Source organism: Varanus komodoensis, unplaced genomic scaffold (assembly GCF_004798865.1).
Source record: "Varanus komodoensis strain SLA01 unplaced genomic scaffold, ASM479886v1 scaffold20_1, whole genome shotgun sequence".
NCBI classification, from domain to species: Eukaryota; Metazoa; Chordata; class Lepidosauria; order Squamata; family Varanidae; genus Varanus; species Varanus komodoensis.
The window spans coordinates 19,518,114-19,527,840 of record NW_025335587.1 but is presented as its reverse complement, the minus strand read 5'-3'; the positions used below and the strand labels follow the sequence as shown (position 1 = coordinate 19,527,840).

General features: G+C 55.0%; 1 protein-coding gene across 1 annotated transcript in view; it reads left to right on the top strand.

Annotated features, from left to right (window-relative positions):
* LOC123023559 (rabphilin-3A-like) overlaps positions 1-9,727 on the top strand; it is a 78,218-nt gene that overhangs the window by 24,276 nt on the left and 44,215 nt on the right. The window lies entirely within an intron of this gene.

Sequence of the window (9,727 nt, the reverse complement as noted above, 5' to 3'; positions counted from 1 at the left end):
GGTTAGGGTGGGCCCCAGGGTAGGGTTAGGGTTAGGAAAAGGGGGTGTCCTGGCATGGTTTTGAAGGTTGGAATGTGTGTCGAATGGGCGGAAATGATGAGCTGCGCAGAAAAAGCTACTCTCGGAAGGGTTTTTCAAAATCGCCCTCTTACCAGGGGAAGTATACCCCTATATTAGGGTTAGGTTGTGCCCCAGGGTAGGGTTAGGGTTAGGAAAAGGGGGTGTCCTGGCATGGTTTTGAAGGTTGGAATGTGTGTCGAATGGGCGGAAATGATGAGCTGCGCAGAAAAAGCTACTCTCGGAAGGGTTTTTCAAAATCGCCCTTACCAGGGGAAGTATACCCCTATATTAGGGTTAGGGTGGGCCCCATGGTAGGGTTAGGGTTAGGAAAAGGGGGTGTCCTGGCATGGTTTTGATGGTTGGAATGTGTGTGGAATGGGCAGAAATGATGAGCTGCGTAGAAAAAGCTACTCTCGGAAGGGTTTTTCAAAATCGCCCTCTTACCAGGGGAAGTATACCCCTATATTAGGGTTAGGTTGGGCCCCATGGTAGGGTTAGGGTTAAGAAAAGGGGGTGTCCTGGCACGGTTTTGATGGTTGGAATGTGTGTGGAATGGGCAGAAATGATGAGCTGCGCAGAAAACGCTACTCCAGGAAGGGTTTTTCAAAAATCGCCGTCTTACCAGGGGAAGTTTACCCCTATATTAGGGTTAGGGTGTGCACCAGGGTAGGGTTAGGGTTCGAAAAGGGGGTGTCCTGGCACGGTTTTAATGGTTGGAATGTGTTCAGGATGGGCAGAAGCGCTGAGCCCTTTGAGCTCTCGATCTCTTATTTGCAATCGGTTTCTGTGGCTCTCATCCATCGTTTGGTCGCATCTTCATAAGGACTAGAACCTCGTCTCCTCCATTCATCTTCAGTCACTAGTGTTGTTTGTACCTCTTCGTACATATTTGTTCAAACAATTGTGGGAACAAAGAAAAGAATTTGTGCGTGTCTTGACACCCACGCAGCCCCCTTACTTCCCAGGTCCCTCATCCCCTCTTCATCTCCCGTGATGACTTGTTTCTAAAGCGTTAATGGACCTTGTTTCCGAGCAGCAGCAATGCTAACAATCCACATCTCTTCGCTTTCTTGTGGTTCTTTTTTCGCCAGCTTTTAATGATTCCTGCAAAGGGGGTGGGAGCCGCGGGGAGGGTAGCTCCGCAGCGAATGAGCATCATAGGGAACCAAATGAATCCTCGGAGACACATATCAGAAAATTTTCTGAGAAGCTGCCGTCTGTCATGGAAGACCGTGTGATCAGAATTTGTCTATATTTTTAAAATTATTTTCTTTGCACTCTAACGGCCCCACGCTTTATCAAATCAACCTTGTTGCTCTTCCCCGAGAAAAGATGAATGTTATGCCCCCAAAATTCTCCTTTTCTCAGCCAGCCGATAGTTGAAGCATTACGGTATTTCGCTAATGCCTGCCACTCCCCAGCAGGGCAGGATGTATTTTTTCGGGGGGGGGGGGGGAAGAGCAGGAAGATGTACAGATGTGGCAACATCCATCCTATTTCATGGATTGTCTAGCTCCTTTTTATTTTCTTGGTCCGTTTGCCTACATTTGTGCAAAATTGGAGTCGTGCAGAAGAGCACTCCGAAAAATCTTTTTGTGAACAGTAAGCCACCAAAGAGCCTTCTTTGGCTGAGCAAAAATTCTTCAGAGAAATCAGTACATCCGTCGGATGTGTTGCTGTCTCTCCTTGGAGCATAGACTTGCGGTCGCATTCTCACAACAACCTTGCAAGGTTGACGAGGCTGCCCAAAGTGGGTTTCACGGCTGGGAAGGAGCTGGCTTTTCCAAGAGTGTCTCCGGCCCAGTATCCTGGCCCTTGACTTAAACCCTTCCGTGACTCGTGTCTTAGCCGATCCTTCGGGTGGACTTTCAGCTCTCCTTTCCTGTGCTTCTTGTCTGCAGCACCGGGCCCTCCTTTCTGCTTTTAAATTTCAACGGCATGTTTTCGCTTAAGGCTTCACATGTCCAAAGGCCCGTAAATTTGGCCAGTTCCGATGCATCCGTTCCCCCCCTGCCCCTTCCCCGCAGCCGAAGCGACTCTGAAACGGAGTTGGACACCTGCCGTCTCTTTGCCATGTTCCCACGCAGATATGGGAGCCCGCATAATTCCAGAACCAGCGTGCTCCCACACAGAGCCTATAGATTAAAGTAGAAAGACCCCCTGTTGTCGTTAAAACATTCCCTTTTCCCCTCTGCTGGAACGAGCAAAGGAAATGGAGACACGGACCCGGATCAGTGCCCCCTTCTCTCTGCTTTTTTCTTGCTTTCCCCTTGTTTGTGGCGAGAATGCTGAGACGGAGATGTGGGGAACTGTATCTGCCCACCCCTGGGGTCCTGTGGGAACCCCCCTTTCTGGCCGTACTCCCCAGCCACGGGGAGATCTGTGGGGCTTCTGTATTCTGCCTTCCCCGCAATCCGAAAAGCTGAAGTGCCTCTCCTCACACTGAGCCCCGGCAGGCACAGCCCGGAGCTCCGAGGGGCTGCCAGGTGCGACCCTCCCCGTCCGCCTGCTGTGGGATTGTGGCCCTCGAGAGCCCTTCCGGGATGGATTTGAGCCCTGGAGCTAAACAAGCTCCTGCCCCCCCATTTCAAGGGGTAAATAACCTTTCTTTCTTTCTTTTAAAAAAGGGAAACGGCGTCTCCTGATGAGCCCCCGGCGCTGATGGGAACCAGGCGCCCGTGCCCACAGTGCTTTTAGCGCAGAACCTGGGGCAGGACCCCGACTGAGGACTCGGCGGGAAACGAAGAACTGCCCCCGCTCGGCGCCTTCTGCGGGGGAGACGGCGCTGCCGCTGCGGTGCTCCGGCTGGTTTTATCCCCCTGGCTCCGTTTTCCTCCTCCGGCTTCCCGGAACCGGCACTGTGGAGTCTTGGGATGGGCGGGGGCCGCGGGGAGGAAGCCCCCTTGGGACAGCGGCGGCAGCGATGAGAGGCGAGCAGAGGTCCCTCAAGGGCCGCTCCCAACTGCTTGTGTTCCTCAGCCTGGTCCCTGCTGGACGCGTGTGACTACAATGCCCAGCATTCCTGACTGTGAGCTGTGCTGGCTGGGGCTGCTGGGAACTGAAATCCTGAACGCCCAGTCCTGGACAGCTGATCCAGGCTGCAATGCACAGACCTGAAGAAGAGGACGTCGGATCGGCCCACCTTTCTGTCGGGGAGGTTGGGGGCTTTGAGGAGACAGGATGCAAAAGGGAGGTTTCCTCTGAGGCTTTTGGCCAGAAAGATCTCGCTGTTTTGCAGAGGAGAAGGGGGAGTTGGGGTTCAGGGCCACACTCAATGCCGAACGGGTCTCCCTGGACCCCTTTTTCACTTTGGCTGGCGCTGGGAGTGCTCCCTGACTCCCCTGAGGTGTTTGAACGGACACTGACCTTCACAACAAATTGTATATTTTAGAAAAGCGCAGCAGCTTAAGAATGTGGCCTTCCTCCCTGTTCTTGGGGACGCTGCCCCTCGGCCCCCCCCGAGAGCTGCAGCGCCCCCTGCTGGCAAGCGTGTGCAGGGCTGCCATGAGGTCGCTGTCCAAGGGATGCCGTGGCTGACTCCCCCCCGCGGGGCCGTCCACTCTGTGTGTGTGAAATGTGGCAAAATGAGTCGGCCTCTTTGGGGGGGCCACGAAGCAAGCCCTCAACTAAATTGGGGTGCACCGAGTTGGAGAGCCTGAACACCTGTGGCCTGGCTTGAGCCCAGAGAGCGGCTGCCAGTCAGTGTCGGCGATACAGGCCTCGATAGTGGTCTAGCCCTGCTGCTCATGTTCCCATCATTCCCATCCCACCCACTAGCCGATCGCCGGGCAGCTTATAGGCCTGTTTGCCCCGAGAGGTGGAACTGCTCCCCAGTGAGGCGTCTTGTCCCCAGGGTCGGCGCCCGGGAGCCTCAAGTCCAGATCCAGCCCCCTTCCATGGATCCTGGAGGCCAGTGCTTGTTCCCCGTTGGAGACAACCTGTCTATGGGGTGCTCAAGCTGCCTTGAACCCCTTTCCCTTCATGTGTTTCCAGCCTGGACGACACCCTTCACCCATCGTCGGAAGGGTAGCCCCCCGATGAGTCCTGACACGGGCCGGTGCAAATTTCCCTGTTTTTTTCCTCATCGGGAGTGTTCCCTGCAGTGGCAGACAAGAGAATCTCGGGAGAAGGCCCTTGTTAGACTTCTGGTCCTGTGATGCGCCTGGCATGATGGTTTTTCCTGGGTGCCCACAAGAAGCACCGTCTGGCCCAAAGCTCCCTCTCCATCTGAGCAACTTCCCCCAGTCCCCAATTCCAGCGTTTCCTGTCTCGGGAGCACTTGTGTAGCCGCAACCGACACGTCTGCCTCCGCACGTGCCGCTCTGGCACCATCAGCAATCAATCCTCCGCCGCGGCCCCACTTCTCTGCCACTGCAACGCTTTAAAATTTATTTATTTCCCCTCGCCGCACCCCCTGCTCCTGCTGAAAAGCATCCTGGGTAATGTAGCACTTAATTGCTGCTTGGAGTTGTTTCTGGCCTTCGGCTTGTCATTCATTTTGCCCGACAATGGAAGGGGCCATTCAGCCGGGGCTGCTAAGAAAATCGGGGCTTTGTTCGTAAAAAGCTTATGTCTCTCTAAATATATCTGTACCTTTGGCCCTGCATTCAGCCTCAAGGTTTTTAATACCTGTTTTTTGCATCTCCGGTTTCTCTTTCTCTCATTCTTTGCCTCCCTCAATGCGGTATGCAAATAGCTGTTTAGGATTTCTCGGCACACGCTGAGCGGAGTGGTTGATGGGGTTGAGGATGCGCAGCCTTGTCAAGGACTCTCTGGGTCTGCTCCCCCGGCCCCCCCCCCCGCCACAAAAAAACTATAATCTCCTACCATTTTGCTCTCAAATTTTAAAGACAGACTTCCTGCCATCTGGTACCTTCCAGAGGTTTGGATGTCGATTCAGTGTGGATCAGTGCAAGGTCTTGCACTTGGGGCTCAGGAATGGGTGTCATAAGTACAGGTTAGGTGACAAGTGGCTGGAGAGCAGCACTTGTGAAAGGGACCCCGGGGTGCTGGTTGACTGCAGGCTGAACATGAGCCAGCAGTGTGATGCGGTGGTCAAGAGGGCGAATGCCACCCTTGGTTGCATAGCCGGAAGCGTGGCTTCCAGATCGAGAGAGGTATTGCTACCACTCTACACGACTCTGGTGCACCCACAACTGGAATATTGTGTTCAGTTCTGAGCCCCTCATTACCAACGGAGCCACAAGGAGTGGAAAGGGACACCCCAGATCGGCTCCATGGGGACTCCAGAGAGGGAGGGTTTCCAGCTGGGCCTGCCACTCTCAAATTGCCGGCATTCCCGTGGCCCAAGGGTTGGCTTCCTGCCCGCCCGACCTCTCCGGGAACCCGCCGGATGGAAATGTGCATCGAGTTAATTACTTTGGCAAGGAGATTTGTCAAGTCGGGTGGGTGAGAGCCCTGTTGGCTGTACAACTGTGCGGGGGGACGGCTGAAGCCTTGATTACCCTGGCGCTGTTTGTCAAACAAGGGCGCTGAAATTGGACCCGTGAGTTCCACTGTGCACAGGAGCTCTGGGTGTGTGTGAGACAGAGAAGCGCCTTGGAAACGACGCTTTGGCTTTGCCCAGGCCAGTCTTCCACAGCCTGGTGTTCTCCAGATGTGTGACACTACCATCATCCCCAGCTAGCAGCCCTGCTGGCTGGGCACGATGGCTGTTGTAGTCCATCGCACCTGGCTGACAAGTTAGGATTGGCTGGGCTAAGATTTTGCATCTTGAATTCCAGACCTGGATTGTGTATTACCAAGGGTGGATTTTGGGTCGGTTGCTCTTAAGGGGCTCATGTTAGAGCTGGAGGTGAGGGAACATGCAAAAACACGCCCCCCCCCCAGACACACTTTGAAGAATGGGGGGAGGCCAGGGCTGGAGGGCCTGCTGGCTGGCCAGCTCTGGACATTTCGTTGCAGAAAAGGGGACGAGGTCACTCAGCTTGAATTCGAATCTTCCCCATCAAGCTCTGCCCCGCTTCGCTTCAAAATTTGCACATCTCCAAATTTTACAGAGTCCTCCAACCCAAAGTTGCCCACAAAGATACAGGGGCAAAGTAATCCTTGAATTTAGGGAAGTGTTTGCGAAAAACAGAAAGGAAAGGAAAGTGTTTTAGGCAGAGGTGTATTTTAGAGGTACACAGACATGCATTGAGGAAAAATTCTCCAAGTGTGGAAAAAGCCAAATGCAGGGTTAGAAAGACGTGAAACAGAGGGCCACTGAAACAGGCAGATGTATTAATCTGCATTCTTTCAGCGGCTTTATTTTTCCCCTAACTGCCTCCAGTGGTGGGATAGGAAAAACACCTTTAAATAAACGGAAAACCATGTCCTTATAGATGCAACAGGAACAGGGTGAGGGGGAAGGGAAGGGCTGCAGGAGGCAATCTCCTTGAATGACACTCCCCACGGAGTGATGCATTGCAATTAGATGGAATTAGCCTAATGAGAGCAGACGAGCAGCAGGCCCCTTTGCCCTGCCCTGCCCACGCAGCAGCGGCTTCGGCTTCGCAACAGGAGCTGGGAGAACCAGGCCCTGCCCGCAGGCTGCCTTTCCCAGCAGACGGAAGCCGTGGAGCTTCTGCACTGGGCCCGGGGCGAGAACGAAACTGCGCGGCTTCGCAGCGCTTCTCCTGCCGGTGGGCCGAGGGGCCAGCACGAGCGAGGCGCTGCCGCTTGCAGGCTGCAGCGAGGTCGCCAGCCCTGCTTGGGAGGAAGGGGGCCCGGCTCAGGTGCAAGGAGAACGCGCCCAGCTGGACCCCGGCCACCCACACCCGGCAACTGGGCACCCGGCTCGGGATGCGCCAGACCGATGGCCAGCAGGGTCCAGCTTCACCCCCCTCCTGCACTTCTCGGGGATTTGCCCCGTTGTGCGACGGAGCCGGCATTCCAGCGACTGGGGGTGGCTCGGGGGGCAGCCGGCTCCTAAACTCAACCCATTTCTCAGCCAGATCCCATGTGGTCTCTTGGGATCACAGCAAGTTGCCTTGAAGAGCACCAGAAATGCAGTGCAGCGTCCAGCCTCAGGCCTTCGGCATCCTGCATCCCCTGAAATGGTGCGGGAAAGTCCCCTTTTCCCGGGCTGGAAGAGCAGAACGCTGCCCGGTATCGCCACACAATCGGACTCAGCCCAGGTCTCCGTCTCGCGGCTCCCGCTCGCTTGCTGGACGGGCAGAGCAACGGTGCCCAGTGCCCCCAGCTTCTCCCGCCCCTCGTTCCTGCGCAGCCCAGAGTGCAAGGCAGGCGGACAAGAGCTTGCGATGCGGAGGCCAAGAACTGCTCCGGGAGGCCTCGTCTTAGGGGCCCAGACGACATCTTTCCTTTCGCGACCTGGACCTCTTGCTCGCGAAGTGGGAGTCCTGCCGGAAACGGCCAGCCCTCCGTGGTGGTTCCCCCAGGTGCCGTGCGAGCTCCCGCACCTGCCTTGCAGGGTAAGTGTCTCCTGGCTGGCTCAGATCTCCCACTGGTCTCGGAGGAGGAGATCAGACAAGCCAGGCTGCCCGATGAAAGGGGAATAGACTCCGCAAGTGCTCACCTTCCCCTTTCCGAAGCACTGGATGACCTCATCAATCAGCCCCTATTTTTCTTGTCTCTGCTGCCCAGATCCGCCTGGCTTGGACTAGGCTGGGGGAAGAGAAATCTCTGCTCTCCCGGAGGAAGCTCCTAGGGCATCATGACACGAGAAGCCACTTTGATTTTATTCTGAAAAAGATAATTCTCTGGAGGGAAGGGAGGGGCAAGAGGGTTATTTTTCTCTCGTTTTTGTGTGCTGCATTTCTAATCTGCCCAATAGCCGGAGCTCTCTGAGTGGTTGGCAAGGATTAAAACCTTTGAAATACAGTATAAAAGCCATTTGCATACAGATGTAGCAACATGGAGCACACACAGAGAGAAACAGTTATCTAAAAGCAGGTTTTAAAAATGATCAACAAGGGAGTTGGGGAAACATTGGGCATTTTGATTCCCTTCCTGCTCCAACTGGGCTGCAATGGTAAAGCAAAGCTAGTCCCAAATTTGCGGGCAGCTGCATGGATCCATACAAATAGCTCGGTTCTAGTAGGTTCCATCTCCAGCCAGGGCAGGTCTTTTGGAATGCACAAGGTTCTAAATGGCTCATTTGAGACCAAGAGACCGGGCATTGCAACAAGCGGCAAAATGCCCTGGATGGGAACACCCATTTCATGTCCTCAGCCGGTGAGAATAGCACCATTGCTTGGGGCAGGGAAGGCAAAGCATCCCCCCTCCCCATTTCCAAGGGCGCCAGGCTGATGTTGGCCCTTTACCTGGGTCAGGCTGGAGGGTTCCTCCCAAGCAACAACAGGTAGCAGACCTGTGTGTTTTCAATCAACATCTGGCAATCCACTCGCCTCTTCCCAAAGTCCAGCTGCAGAACTCTTGCCAGCTCTGGCTTGGCTGTTCCCCCTCTGTTTGCTCTCCCTTCTGTTCCCGCTTTTGTACTCGTAACTCGTGCATGGCTGGCCCCTCTCTCATCGCCGTGCTTGCAGGCGCTGATCCTTCCCTCTTCCCTCCTCATCTGCTTTTCCTTTCATGGCGTGTCTTTTTGGACCACTAGCCTGCAGGACTTGATTCTGTGAGGAGCACTGTGAAAATGCTTCAAATGAAAATTAAAGTTATTTTCAAATGAGTTTTCCAAAGTGGCCCGTGTGTTTATGGAACAACCTTTGCATCGTGGTAATATATTTATTTATAAATGGATGAACTTCCTTTTAGGCCAAAAGAGCTGCTAGGGCCCCTCACAATTCGTGCTGAAAAAAGATTTCAGCAATGCCATTTCAACTTGGCTATTTAAGGAAACAAGCAGCAATTGCATGGACCTATAGATTTAAAACCAGTAAAGAAAGAACAGAGCCAAATATCATAACAAAAATGCTTGCTCTGTCATCCTCTTCAGGTCACACATCATGCAATTTATTCTGCAGCAGTTTCTTCTCCCAGCCCATAATACCTCCAGCTGCCTAGACTGCTCTGCCCAGTCTGCCTCACTGCCCTTCTGCCTGCAAGGCCAGCCCCGCCATGCTTGAGCGTGGCTGCTTCTCTCTTGTTAAGCCTCCTGGTCCAGAAGGAAAGCTTGAGGACTGAGAACTTGCCTCTGGAGAATGACCCTGAGATTCCCAAGGGGCTGCATTCCACACTCACAAAATGTGCTCCAGCTGTATTTGGGAACCTGCCCTCTGTTATAGAGGTGGAGGGGGGCTAATTTCAGCCCCCCCCCCCGCCACACTGCTTTATGAGAGCGAAACTTCTCTGCCTTCTCCATCCAGCCCACATCAAAGGGTGAATCCCTTGTGGGGACCCAGGTGGATCGCAGATGTTTGGGTGCTTACCTGAGCTCAGCTCAGGCACAGGCGCTACAGGGAGCTCGGGTTGCCGTGGCTCTCCTGAGCATGTGCGAAGTGCAGCTGGCCTTCCGCAAAGAGACTGCGCGGGCGCCCCGGCGAGAAGGCTCCTCCGGAGGCGCAAAGGCGGCCGAGAGCAGCGCGCTGGGGCGGCGGGGCCGCGCTTCCCCGGAGAGGCCGGGCCCCCACCCCCGCGCAGCCTCGCCCCGGGCAGCCCTTCCCCAAGCGGCGCCCGCGCCCGCCCCCCGCCGGCGCCCTCTCCGCCCTCCGCGGCCGGGCGCGCAGCGAGCGGTGACATCACCCGC